General features: G+C 41.0%; 1 long non-coding RNA gene across 1 annotated transcript in view; it reads right to left on the bottom strand.

The window, feature by feature from the left end:
• LOC110396909 overlaps positions 1-15,019 on the bottom strand; it is a 65,510-nt gene that overhangs the window by 13,484 nt on the left and 37,007 nt on the right. The window contains exons 6-8 of the long non-coding RNA XR_002437352.1: positions 5,039-5,080; positions 1,644-1,729; positions 371-423 (exon numbers count right to left, since the gene is read on the bottom strand). This is a non-coding gene — a long non-coding RNA (uncharacterized LOC110396909). The remainder of the gene's footprint in view (positions 1-370; positions 424-1,643; positions 1,730-5,038; positions 5,081-15,019) is intronic.

The following is a 15,019-nucleotide window of genomic DNA, read 5'->3' on the forward strand; positions in this document are numbered from 1 at the left end:
CTTAAGAACCTAATTATTTTCTTCCAAGGATGTGTATTAATCCAGACCCAGAGCAGGAAGATAGCTGCTGCTTAAGTACAGCAAAATGAGACCTCTTTGGTTTTCTATTATTAAAAATATTAGCCTACATCGTGAAGAGTAGTCTCCATTTTGCAATACTTTGCAAACCCATGAACTCTACAGCTGAAATAACTTCTCAGTGTTTTTTTTAATGTGTTTTAAATAGTGGATGATCTGAGTGGTGGTCACAGTTTAGTGATGGCTTTGTGGTCTGAACTAGCTTCCATTTTGGGAGATGTCTGATCTTCACTGGTGAAGAAATCCCATTTATTCCAAAAAGCCAGGATGCAGACTATGGTGGAGCACTCACCTGAGGGGCATTCATTCCTCACACAGTCTCTCAGAGGGTTCACAGCTGGAGTCCTGGAAGAAATTAATCATTTTACTGGAATCATTGGTTACCTATATTCTTGAGCTAAAAGAAACCAAAGCCAGGGTGTACTGTCCAATGCAAATCTCTACAAACCACCTCTTCCTATTAAACAACTTCTTGCTAGAAGCTAGAGCTGAACAATTGGCCACCTATTCAGTTTTAGTCTTTGAGGAATCTCCTTGGTGATGCTGTTTTTTTTAGTGAATGAGGCAGAATCCTTCCGCATGCAATGATCTGAAGCATTATTATGTACCTGAAAAATATTTTGGCTAGGATGCATCCTTAAGCTTTCTGCTTTCAGCTAAATGTGTTATTACTTCTCAGTTTGGCTACACAGCAATGATATCTGACCACTGTCAGGATTTTCTTGGCTAACTCTACTTTGGAAGAAAAGCAAACACTAGGGCACATCTGAAAGAAGGAAATCTCAAACCAAGCGAGGTACTTGATGTTTTTTTGTGTGTGTTATTGCTAGATATGATGGATAAATGCTTGTATACGAACTGAATTCATCCCTTTCAAAGCCTGGCACATCTCACTGCCATAGTGCACATACAGTTTAGATTTAGAGATAACTGGTATTGTATACAGCAACAGGTTACTTTTAAATAGATATAAATACGAGTGATCACTCTGGAAGGTGATCTGAGAATTCACTCTGGAGTGCTAAGGCTGAAGGATTTTAATCTGTTGCGTATTAGCATGCAAATGATACCGTCTCAAAGCTACCCAGAATGCCACAATATCCCTTCCCCATTCATATGTAGTTGCCTGGATATATAGAAAGAATGTTGCCTTCTAGCTTTTAATGGAAGACATAATAACCCTTCATCCCTTTACAATCACCTCTTCTTGCTGATACGAGCCCTGGATTCCATTTGCTGTCACTGTTTGCCCATCTTCCCGTGGCCTCCCGGTTAGCCCCTCTGCTGTGTAGGCTCCCTGCAGTTTTACCACCTGCATTCCTGATGGCTTTCCCACAGGTCTGAGAATACAGCTTTTCTGTTAGAAAATAACCTGACAACAGCACTGGTTTCAAGCTTCAGAATGATCTGCATCAATCCTAGATCTCTTTTCCTTATTCTGTATTTTGATTTTCAGAAGGTCTTCCCATGAGAAAGGCTTTCTGGTAGCTGAGGCTTGACTCGGTTTTTGGTGGTTACCCAAACTGTTTGCGTGACTTACCAGTAATTACTTAATTATTACTTACCAGTAATAGCAATGTTCTGCTGCATCTTCTTTTCTCTGATACACTGAATAAAAAGACCTCATATTGTTCCAGGACATTCAGATGTGCTTTAAGAAGGTAATGTTATATTGTTAAAACTGCTGCAGATTATGATAGTTTCTTAGATAAGGTCTAGAAGATTATATTTTAGAAATTGAGGTGGAAGTTCTAGAATACAGAGCACTGCAACATGTCATTTCTGCAAATTCCTTTCATCATCTTTATTTGCTAACGTACATGTTATATACAATCCATAAGCCCAAATCAATAGTCTGCATTCACATTCAGGAATGTTTGCAGTCATTCACATACTTTTCAGTCTGCATCTTCCCTTGTGCATAGGGAGCGACTTCATACTTCTTGTGAGTGGTAATGTATGTCAAGGCACATTTTCACAAAATAAAAGAGCTAGCTGTGTTTAAAAAGCACCTTAGTTAAATGTCTCTTCTGAAGTGAGGTATTATGACTACAGGGGAAAAAATAATCTAACAATCAGAAATAGCTGATTTGTTCTTGCATCTGAGATGCTGTACTGGAAAGACCACTAGCAGAGAAATAGTGACATAAAAGAAAGAAGGTGAAAATGAATTGTATTCCTGCCAACTCTGACAGCCATTTTTGGACCTTCGCATCACTTTGAAGAGCTATCAAAATCTGAAGATGGTATTTAAAAGAAATTTGGGCTGAGCAGCATTCACACATCCTAGAAGTTCTGCAGTTTCCTCCAAAAACTTAAGGAGAGTTAAAGCAAAGACTCATTCCCTTTAGATCCATGAACAACGCCTAGAGAGAAGCCTTCCCTCTGAGCTTCATTTCCAGGCAGTAGGAAGAGCCGTAGGATGGATTTGGCTGAGGGAAGGAGAATGCAATTTCATTTCAGATATGCTTCAGTGTTCTGCAGAGGGCCAGCTGGAATATTTGGATCTGAACCCTTCAGTCCTACTGTAATAGGAGGTTAGCCAGAGTCAACACTGCATCTTCAGACCCTTCTATATTTTAATCAGCTACTGCATAACACAGATGTGTCACTAGGTTCTTCAGAGAAATGACCAGCAGTGTTTTCTAAACACACTGAGTGGTCTGCATCTCAGTTGTGATCTGCCATCATGCTTATATGTGTGTATCTCTTCCTTAAATACCTCTAGCTTCATCTCCATTGCTCATAGGCTCAGGACTGTGCTTATGATAATACATTTGAGACATCATTCCTTATAGGGAAGCCATTTATGCTAAAGTGACTTGGAGGTCTCACTTCCAAGGTTCACCTTCAGAGGATCTCCATGCTGCAATCACCAATTGTCAGTTGTTTTCTGTATGACATACAGTACTTCATTATTGCCACAGGGGGTACTGTTGGCTTAATTTTGTATTTGAGTCACTGCTGCTGAAATTATTAAGTTAATGATTTATGCTCCTATGATACAACAATCTCTAGTGTTTAAATTGGTTACTATGTTTTGTTTACTGTTTATAACTACCACAGTTGTTTTAAATGCCACTAAAACTACTTGCCAGCTTGTATGGTTTATTTCTCCCTGCAGATTTTTACAAACCTCTGATTGATATTGGGAAAAAACCCTGTAGTGATTTATGCTTGAAAAAAAATCCCAGGAGCTATGAATTAACCACTGTTTCGCTATATAAGAAGAAATAACACTCTTGTGACACTGAATAATGGATGTCAAAACTTACTTATTCTAGCACTTGCTTCTGTTTTTATCATAGTGGAAAATTTGAGGGCTTTTTTCTTTTTCTTTGAGTACTGTGACTGCATCAGTTTTGGACTATGAGCTCACTAGTTTTTCCCCAGAGTTCCTCCTCATCATGCCATGTTAAGTACTTGGTTCACTCTAACCATATAATGGCTACAAAGGTGGAAAAAATGTACAGGAATTCATTGCTTGACAGAAGGTTAGCTCATTTTAGCTCCTAGTGCACAAAGGAAATATGGAAAGCTGATCTACGGCTTCAAGGAAGCCATCTGAAAACAATGCAGAGTAGATTCTGTAGTTTTCTGAAGATTTGAAGAAGCAATGCTCTGTTTCACTGGAAAAGCATAGAGCAGTGAGAACAAAGCATGTAGGGTAAGCTGAGGAGAACTCTCAAGTGTGTTAGATTGGTTACAAGATAACCTGACACCAGCCCCTCTCCTTTCACTCTGCTGAGTGAAATTAGAGCCACAGTAAAACAAAAATCTGCTTCTGACATCACACCTTAGACTTGCTTTTCAGCAGTACTGATGCCCATTTTGCATTTGTCTCCTTTTATGTACTCCATGAGCCACCACAGCCATTTATCTTTAGCCAATTTCTTACTAGGGCGTTTGTGATCAAAACTAGGGATAAGAGTGAAATCAGTTTGTGGCAGTATGAAACACATACAGAAGAACTCCTATTCACAGTTAGAACCATGCATTCCACAGACCATCTCCATAGACATACTGACTATGAATCGCATCTGAACTGCTTCTCATTAAGCTGAGAGGTCAGGAGCACATGTTGCTGATCTACCCCTCACCTTCGGTGGTTCAGCCACTGGCCTAGTTCCCAGCAACTTGACGCTGTTCAGACAGCCAAAAGTTGATGGGGTTGATTAGGTGATGCTATAGGAGCCATCCCAGCAGCAACGCACCACCAGAACCCCCTTACTCCCCAAGACATGGGCCGGGGTTTTCCCATTGGTAAGATCTCTTAAATCTAACACTTATCAGACTGGATTAAAAAAAAAAAAATCATTGCACTAGGGAGCACAGAGCCTGATGGTTTAAAGTGGAGAGGAGGTGCTGGCGATGTAGAAAAATCAGGCACAAGTATTTTAAGAAAAAAAATTGCAGGCTATTACTTCTATACTGCTATTTGATGCGAAATCAAGGAATTTCAGCTAATGGGGCTCCATGTTTTTTTTTTTTTTTTTTTTTTTTTGAAGTCAGGTTTCCAAAACTAAGGAGTGGCAAAGATACTATACACAACAGTATTGACGGGTTTGAGGTCCATCTGGCTTACTACACCAAGTGATACATCTACCCACTGATCTGCACACATGCTTGCCTGGGGCTGCTGGACATCTGGCAGCCAGAGAGCTACTTTTTCTCTGGGCTGACTTATCCAAACAAGTGGAGAAAATTATCTTTTACTACTCAGAGAACATTTCCAGGCAGAAAGAGAGGATATATTCTGGGAAACTCCAACCATATAGCAACCTCAGTGAGTGACACAACCCGATAAGCATGGCTTTTCACAAGTTTGTGCTATAGTCTCATTAAGTGACAGCGTGCAAGTGAATATGAAGTCCTAAAATCCACAAGAGAAAAGCCTTGAGCTCTACTCTCAATTAATGGAGGCTCAGGTTAAGTTTTAGGTATGTTTTCACATGCTTACCATGATCGTTTTCTGTATCCAATCCATCCATGTCAACAAATACTGTCAAGAGAACAAAAGCATTTCATGAGTGTGGGAAGATCTCCCTGATACAAAGAAAACCACCAATGTACAAGAGAGAAGAGCATGAATACTTGGAGGGGATTTGGAAAGAGTGGAGATAGAGTTAGCTGTTCATAAGATATCTTTTAGAAACTGCACCCAATCCTGAATATTCTTCCTAATGAGAACTGAGATGATACAGGGATGATACAGGGATGCGTGCAGAGAATGCTCCAAGCCTGCACTGGCTGTTGGCCCCTGCTGTCAGAAGACCTGCAGACTGCAAGCCCAAGACTTCACACACCCTCAGCTGACATGGATTCCACAAATACTGCTGCTTTTGTGGGAGGTTGGCACTGCATCCAGTAACAGATATCCATAGGAGCTGTTGCCTGGCATCTCCTTAGCAAACGCAGCAGGGCGCAGAAGGAGCTGGTAGAGGAAAATGCACGTAATCCTTCTTGCTTCAGCAGGTATCTTTTTAGGTTAAACAAACACCTGGCCAGAGATGAGCTATACTTTACGAAGAATTTCAGAGGCATTCCTTGTGAATTTGTCGAGTTCTGGAATGCTTACATTTGGTATTTCCCATAATAAAGTGTTAAGAAGTTATTTCTCAAGGACATGTATAAATATGGGAGTCCACCATGCAAGGGAGGTCACGTAGAGAAGATGTGAGAACCCACTGGCAGGATTAGCCTGAAATTTTATTTCATGTCTTGAAGCAATATTTTTTTTTTCCTCCCAGATTACAAAATAACATGGATCTGTGTGGCCCATGAAAGATGCACGAAAAGTCTGCTTGGCCCTCAGCAAGGAAAAGGCTTGTATCCTCTGAGTTAGAAGATACAAAAGATTCACTAGGTAGAAATTAACTCATCTAGGAAAGTATCCACTGCAAGAAAAACATGAAAGATTTCTTTTTTTTTTTTTTTGTATCAAGAAAGCTTTTTCCTTAATATGCCAGGGCACTGCAACCATGGGAATATAAAGGGAGGTGATAGAACTAAACTATGAGCAATCTGGAAACAAATCCTGCATGGACAATACATACAAACACCTCTGAATGGCTTTCAGAAGGCTGAGTAAAAGATCTCAAACAGAGCAAGTGGGAAAGAAGACAAACCTTATCTTCTTGTTTTCATTTTTTGCATTTAAGGTGTAGTGCCAAATACTGATAGAAAAGTTAGAGACTGTTTCTCAGTGTCCGTTGCTCTAGTGGACAAGTGATATTTGCTGAAACACTGAGAGCAGCAAAACAGCAAACATAAGAGAAACTATAGACTCTTCAAGACAACACTGTGCTACTACAACAAATGGAAAATAATCAACGTTCAGAAATAAACTGTAGTTTTTCAGCATGTTTTAATACATTACTGTTGATCAGCCAGAAGGTAATTGTATAAGCATAGAATGGTTTGAGTTGGAAGGGACCTTTAAATGTCATCTAATACAGCTCCCCTACAATGAACATCCACAGCTACATCAGGTTGCTCAGAGCCCTGGCCTTATCATAGCTTCCAGGAGGATCTGTTTCATGATCTTTCCCAGCACAGAGGTGAGGCTAACAGATTGGTAGTTCCCTGGGTCGTCCTTTTTACCCTTGTTAGAAATAGATGAGATGTTGCCTTTTTTCCAGTCACCAGGGACTTCACCTGGCTGCCATGACTTCCCAAATATCACTGACAGTGGCTTGGTGACTACGTTGCCATTTCCCTCAGGACTCTGGGATGCATTTTGATCGGACATATATAAACTCATGGATGTTCAGGTTTCTCAAGTGGTTGTGAGCCTGATCTTCACTTACAGTGGGAGGGACATTGCTCCCCCAGACCCTACTTTCTGACCATCCGCCCAATGGGGTGTATTAAGAGCAGTTGCCAGTGAAGACTGAGGCAAAGTAGTTGTTGAGTGCCTCAGCCTTCTCCTTGTCCATTGTTACCAGCCTGCCTGTATTGGTCACTAATGAGGGAACACTTTCTTGGACTTTCCTTTTCTGGAAGATGTGCCTGTAGAAGCCTTTCTTGTTCTTCTTTGCACCCCTTGTCAAGTCCAGTTTCAGCTAGGCCTTGGCTTTTCTAACTCCATCCCTACTCAGCTTAGCAGCATCCATATAGTCTTCCCAGGTTACCTGTCCCTGCTTCCACTGCTGTGCATTTTCTTCTTGCTCTCCAGTTGGACCAGCAGGTTCTGGTTCAGCCATGCCAGTCTCTTGCCTTCCTTTCCTGTCTTCCTATTTCTGGGAATAGAGAGCTCCTGTGCCCTGAGGAAAGCTTCCTTAAGGATCTGCCAGCTCTGCTCCACTCCCTTGTCCTTATTTCCCAGGGAGATTTGTTGACCAGCTCCCTGAATAGCTGGACGCTAGCTTTCCTAAAACCCAGCACCGTAATTTTACTCTTTTAACTGTCTCATATCCCTCAGGAATGTGAACTCCACTACAGCATGGTCACTACAGCACAGGCAGCCTCCAATGATGTCACCAATTAATTCACTTGTGTTGATGAGCAGCAGGTCCAGTATTGCATCCCTCCTGGTGGGGCCATCTATAAATTGGCTCAAGAAGTTATCCTTGATGCATTCCAGGAACCTCCCGGATTGCCTACAGCTCATCATGCTGTTTTTCCTGCAGATGAAGCATTTCACTGTTTTTACCAAGCAATGAAGTTACATACAAATAATGCAACATAAAACTACTTTTTTAATATAGAATTCAAACACACTGTTTTAAACTATGCTTTAATTCTGGATGTAAAATCTACACTGTTAGATGGCTATTTAATTATACCTTCAGCTTTTAACCATTACAGCACAGGCCAGTGTTCTTTACAGTTTTTACTTATCATTAAATATAAATATTAGATTTAGAAATATGGTTTTATCAGCTTTTATTTAAATAATGTAACATTCGATATGATATTTCCAAACCTCTTCCTGTTAACTCTGGAATACTCTTAATTACTGGATTCATAGAATAGAATGTCTTGGGGTGGAAAGGACCACAAGAATCATCAAGTTCCAACCCCTCTGCCATGGCAGGGAGTTTCAATACACTTCGTGAATTTTACCTAAAAAATAAATGTCTTAGAGTTCTCTATGACTCTACTCCATCGCTGATCAAAATCCAAGTCAGAATGTTATTTACTCCATGTCTTATTTTCACCAAAGTTAGCATGTGCAACATATAGAAAGCGCTGCAATGACAGCAGAGCAGCAAGGTCCTAGGCTGCAGCAAGTGAGGACTTGCTCAAATGCAACAGGCAAAGAAATAAAGGAAAGAAGCTGCTTACCTTCAGAACACCCCCAAGTACACAGAGATCTCCAGCAAAACTACTTCACCCCTACCCTCCACCAACCCTTACATGAGGTCTGGGAAGGGGTGGATCCTGACTCCACCAGGTGCAGTCACTCAGGTGCATTGCATGCACCTGAGCTCCCCTGGGTTGGCCCTGCCTTCCCACAAGGTGCCCAATCACTGGTTCAAGCCGTGACTTAGCATTTCCACTACAGTGGCACTTGCATTTACTGTTCAGAGTGAATTTGATTTAAACATCTGTTCAGCCCTTGAGAAGGAGACAGAAGTAAAAAATTCCTATACCTCTAATCCCTATAATTCCAGATGAGGAAACTAAAGGGTGGTAGTGCCTCTAGGAGCCCTTGGCAGTGATGAGTCCTTCTATGGAGTGTGGTTATCATCCAGGCCTACTGCTGTTGTTGTATAAACTGTACATTTCCTACTAAAACACAAAAAAGTGATTTCCCTTTAGCTTCCCTAGTAAGAAGTTGAATGGAAATGTAAATTCAAGAACAGTGTGACAACTATCAGTAAACAGTTAAAACTTCTGACCAGAGGAAGCAGGTTACATGACATTACCAAATGTTTTCTACAATAGCATATGCCTCTCCTGTGCACAATTAGAAAGACTGTACTGTACTGGAGAACTAGCGTTGACAGCACAGACCAATGGACATTTCAATGAAAAAGCTGCAGTTCTCTTCCTCCTGAGATCCAATAAAGTTTTTATGCATTGGACTTTACCTTGTTTCATGTCCACTGTGAAGTTCAGAACAGAATGGTGATATTTATTTATGCTACGCTGTTTGCATGAATACATAACTATAAACAGGTACTTTCATTTTCAGTGGAAGCTGTGCAACTAATACTTTCCAGTGACTGCTCACAGTGATTTTAAGTGATGTATCAAGTAACTTTTAAAAACTGACTTGCACAATAGTTACATGGCATAGCAGCAATTTTTAACTCTGCATTTGGTAATCTGTCATACACAAGAAAATTAACCCTCATTTTCCAGAGTAATGCTAACAGTGTCTTTAGACTATTGAACCACTATAGCAAGTTCTTCTAGCCTCTTCTCCTCTGGATGTCTATTTGTGTAAAGAATTTTCACTGCAGATCTCTTGGGATCATCTTCAAAGCCTGACCACTGTCAGGCTCTGTGGCATTTGTGTGTGCGATCTCATTTTCAGGCACAGACTTAAAGCATTTCTCTGGCTGCTAGTTCTTGAGCTCAGTACCTTTCATTGCCATCATTGTCAAGAAAGTACAATTTTTAGGAGTAGCTGTTCATTCTCATTTCTGTCTTGTCTGTCTTTCCCCAGTGAGTGCTCCATGCCAGTTACTGATTCAATTCTTAATCAGAAAGAAGTGAGGAAGCAAAAAACATGCTTGTTTTTCTGCCCTGTTTAGAGGACTCAGGTTGGTCATATACTTTGGATGATGAATAAATATAGGCACCATGACATGGTTATCCAAGTGGGAAGTACAGACTTGTGGAGACACAGCTGTCCTTAACTTAATGCTATAGCAAATCCCTGGCTCCTCCCTGAGAGTAAAGAAGCTGTATCAAGGAGCCTGTTTTCTTCACACAACCAAAATACTTTCTGGAAGGCAAGCTGCTTTGACTCAGGAAGGATCCATCACAGCTCTGCTCCTGGCCAGTAGAGGGCAATGGTGCATATACCCAAGACAGCACGTCAAAAGTAGGCATCCCCTACATCCATTAGAAATTCAAAAATCCATTTCTGCCTCTTCATCAAAGATTTTCCTTTCCTCACCTGAAAAAGGGCCACAGAAACACTGAAGGCAAAGATTTTTCCCAGCACAGAGGAGAGTGAGAAAAGTAACTAAGAGATGGGAAAGGGACCACTGTATGTGACAGTAAAGAGAGATACCAGTCCTATCGCAATCCTGTTATAAATTACCCTCTAGGAATTTTTCCCTAGGACTATTCATCAAAAAGAGTATCGACTTTCCAGGATCCTGTTTTGATGATGCTAAAATAATGTATCATCTGGAGGAATTTTTCTTATTTTTATCTAGTGGCCTAACTCCTGTGCTATACTTCTCAAAGGCATACATAAATAACCCAAATAGTTCTGCTAGAGGTGGTTCTGGGAGTCTGATTTACCAGCCTGTTTACAAAGGCTAAGCTGCCATCACAAAGCCAAAATCCATAAGAACTTCATCTTGCCTGTGAACTGGAGCCAATCGATAAATCAGTCAAAGCAACCAGAAGTTAAAACCAAACTTGACTGCTAACTATTGTTCACATTAATTTTCAGTGTAAGACAATAGAGTAACCCTAGATCACTGTAGTTTCTGGTAGAGATCTAATGAAGTTATCCTAAGCTTTCATTACATTGGATTTGGAAAATTTACAGACTTCAGCTGTACAGTGTATGCAGAGGTGCCTTTTCAGAGCACGCAGATAACAAAAGAAAAAAAGAACTGATTGAAATGTAGGTAGAAGAAAAAAGTAGCATTTTTTGAGTGTCCCACCGGATTTCTAAAACCTGAGGGAAGACGCTTTGGATTTAGAGACATCTTTGCTACTTGGAAATACTTAAAATAATCAGTTCTAAAGCGCTCAGCAACATCCTTCATTTCCCAGTGAGGAAAATGAACACAAATCAGGAGAGACATGTAGGAAGGGAAGAAGAGAGAGAAAGAGAGGAAGAAAGGAAGAGAGGGAAGTGTGGAGGAAGAAAGAAGGGGGGAGGAAGGACGGAGGAGATGAAGAAAGAGGAAGGAGGAATAAGAGGAAGAGGGGAAGCTGGTTGTTTTATTCATACAAGTTTAATGAGAATTCCATGTTAATTTGACTTGAAATAAAAGATGTACTAAGAAGAAAACAAGAAGGAAGGAAAAAGAGAAAACAAATACTGCGTGGACCAGTAGAATATGTTAATAAAATGAATAAAGAGTGGAATAATTAATTCTGTAGATAGTGATCCTTTAGGAGGATTTATCATGTGCTGCCACCAAAATATATTTTAAAAAACTATCCATGGAGTATATGTGAAAAGCTACAGAGCTTTAGGGATGGAATGAAAGCATTTCAGAGATTTAGTCCGTAGCCCTTTCTGTTGAGTTTTTAAATACCTTATAGTGACAACAAGGAGAATGGTGTTTGAACAGAACTTCAGTTAATATGGCAGCTGCAACACATCACAGAAGGGTTTCATTTGATTTTACTTATCATGTGTTCTTTGAGATTAAACATTAAGGGCTGGATAGTATCCTCAGTGTCATGTCAGTGAAATCACCAAGGCTGTGTGGGTGTAATCTCTCACTCTCTGGTGGGCGAGTGCAGGCCGTCTGAAGGCTGGATGCTGCAGGATCAGTAGGGCTGCATCTGCCCAGAGTCCCTGTGCTTGTACTGGTTCCACCGGGTGCATTATGAGTTAACTGTGAAAATGTGCATGTGCCAGATTGTTCCGTCCTCCCTGAAACATCTGAGGGGCTGCACTGAATCATGTCAGTGAATCACCATCTCTAAGAGTTGGGTCTGTCTCATCTGGCTTCAGTGGTGCTTTGTTAGGCTTCGTGAGGGGTCACTGCAGAGGTAGGCACCCACACTGTTCTCCTTCAGGATGGAATTAACTGGGCCATGTAGGCCAGAGCAGGAACATGTAATTTAGCTAACATGCCTAAAATGGAGGTGGCCAAGCAGCATGAGATGAAGCTCACTCTCTGTGCCTGCCCTAGCTGGAGGATTAGCAGAGCACTTCTGGGTGCATGTCACTGCTGCTTGCTGTCATCTGCAGGTCTCAGCACACTGCCTTCACCACACACACACTTTGAGCATGCTCTGGGTTTGCAGTGTTGCATGCATAGGACTCCCTTGTCATACTTTCCTTAGAAAGTTGACAGAGCTCTGATCTAAGTTTTGTGACAGAGTTCTAATCCATCAAGATACAGAAAGGTGAGAGTAGGCTCAAATGCTGCTCTGAAAGTAATGCCACCTATTTTATTAAGTTGGCCCAAAACATCAGAGGTGGATGTTGGTGGGATGGCAGTAGAAGTTGAACCTTCCCACTAATATCCTGTTACATTTTGCTGCCATGGGACATATGGCAGCAGAGGGGCAGTTTGACAAAATGGTATCTGACATGGAAATGCATACGAAGCAAATGTGTGTCACTGAATTTCTCCACGTGGAAAAAATGGCAGAGACATTCATCAATGCTTGATGAATGTTTATGGAGACCAAACAGTGGAAGTGAGCACAGTGAGATGGTGGGTGGTGCATTTCAGCAGTGGTGACAGTGACAGTGGGTCACCTCCACTCGTTCAAGTTTTGATGAGTGTGGCATGCAGGCCCATTTTCATCATCAGTGAAGATGCATAGTTAATAGGGTGACTGTGCAGAAAAATACTATTTTGTAGCTGAGAATTTGTTCTTACAAATAGTATTATTGTGTTCTTCGTATCTGTTGTAGTTTCTGTGGAAATAAACAGGAGGCATTACTTTTGGAGCGTGAGCAGCAGTGGTTATACAGGTTCTTCATTTTGAGTTTGTGCCTTTCTCCCTGCCATCTTTATTTAAGTCCTGTAAGGCAAATGGATCTGTCAATTGCGGCAGTGTGAATCTGACCTCATTAGAGCTTCATTTTAGAAAAAAAGGAGATCTGTCCACCAGGCTCTGAAGATGTTCCGACTCTATTCATCCTTTGATCTCCAAAGCAGGCTGGGCTCACAGTCCATGCCTTGGCTGCCAAAAATTCTGTGACCCCACAACTTCTACTAAGATACCATCTGCTTTATGAGAGTGAGAGTAAATTTGAATTTAAAGTGAGAGGCATACCTCATGTTATGGGTGAATAAATACTTAAGTACACATGTATGTGAGATCTCCCATCATATGGGCCACACATAGATAGCCATACTTTAGAAGATGGGGTCAGATCCCAGTGGGTTAACACTGTATTTGCAAGAATCAACCACAGCAGAAAGTGGAATTTTTTTCTTTTTACGATATTTTAAGTATTCCTCATTCTTCAATAATTTCTGTCATCCAGAGTTGTGTGCATTTTTCAGCTATCAGTTCATGAAGGAAAAAATGCTGGGAGCTAGTAGTATGGTTTTAATCTGGAAAACCACCCAAGAGGTCTCATGTGCAGCTGATGCTGACCTAGATTATTTGACACCCATGAGTCAAATATACCCCGGTACAACCGCAGTGGAAATGAAAGGCCTTTTTCCCTCTCATAGCCTGTGGTATGAATCCGAAGTAATTATTTGGAAGGGAGAGCAGTGATGGCTGTGTAAGAGCAGCAGAAAGCTCGGGAGAAAACATAGTCCTCTACAAAAGTGAGCTCTGGGAGACCCACATGTTCTCACACACCCATTTTGATCATCTTTGAGTAATACGAAGTCACCTTCCACAGCCACTACTGGTGCTCCCACTTTTGCAGCTAAACAGAAGAGGAAAAAAAAATAATAATAAAAACAAGCACTTCAGAATCTCTCCGAAGATTCTTTTTCAGCTTTGATTTTATAAAAAACAGATTACTGTTTTAACATGTGGTATCCTTATTTTTCCTAAACCTGTCCTGCTGCCTACTGAATTACTGGAGTAAGGTTTTTATTCAAGCCTCAGATATCATACTAGCAAAACCTTAAAAACTTTCTTCCTTCCTCTCCTTCTCCCAGGGAAAGTGTCAGGGACACACATTTACACTTCATCCAGTACAGCCAACCACAGAGCAAAGATTTTCAATTAACAACTTGTACAAGAGATTCTCGCAAAGGAAATTATACTTTTGCTGAGCTACAGCCTGTGCTGTGTTGTGCCAAAATGTCAACTCCCAGAATACAATGTGTTGAAGTGAAATATGAAAACTCTGCTTCTGTCTTAGTTATCTAGTCATATACACCATATTAACATGGGATATTAAGGAAATGCACTCTGATGATAGGAAAACAGCAGCCAATATCTTGTTCAGCGTTGGGCTAAATGTCAGTTTTGTGGTAGTGATGGCAGGGGAACATTAATCAAGTGTGGGTTTTGATTAATAAAAACATTACTCTGATTGCAAAGCAAAAAAGAAAACATGCCTGTTACTTTACAGGCAGCATAGGTAGCGAACAGATACAGAGCATTGTGTTGCAGGGGTGAACTTGGAGAGGGGCAAGTACTTGCTTGTAAATACTCTTGTATTATGATTATTTACTACAGATAGAACTAAGAGAGATCAAATCCAGGGTGGTGGTTTTGTTGTTTCACCATGCTGTTTTTCACCATTTTCCATAGCATTCCAACCCAATGTTGTGTACGTTTGGAGGTGAAAGAGAGGGGAAGTGTGCTGCAGATCTTCTTCCAGCTGCAGAGTTGGTAGTTCAGGTGACTCTGGCTTCTGCAGCAGAGCTGGAATGACGTGATCCTCCTTGCAGTGGGAGTAGGGCACTTTCCAGTCACCTTCTGAAAAGTTCACAGTTACTCTAGCATGTAATTCACTGTATCTCTGGTAGATGGAGGCATGACCAAATCTGGCACCGGAGCTGGGAGCCACCACATTACATTCTATATCTGTATGCAATACCCATGGAAAGACCAGAAAAACAACAATAGCTCCAATTCAGTTTCTTAACAGCATTTCATTTTCCCATATCCAACTTTGGATGCATCTATCACTAGT

Source organism: Numida meleagris, chromosome 3, assembly GCF_002078875.1.
Source record: "Numida meleagris isolate 19003 breed g44 Domestic line chromosome 3, NumMel1.0, whole genome shotgun sequence".
NCBI lineage: Eukaryota > Metazoa > Chordata > Aves > Galliformes > Numididae > Numida > Numida meleagris.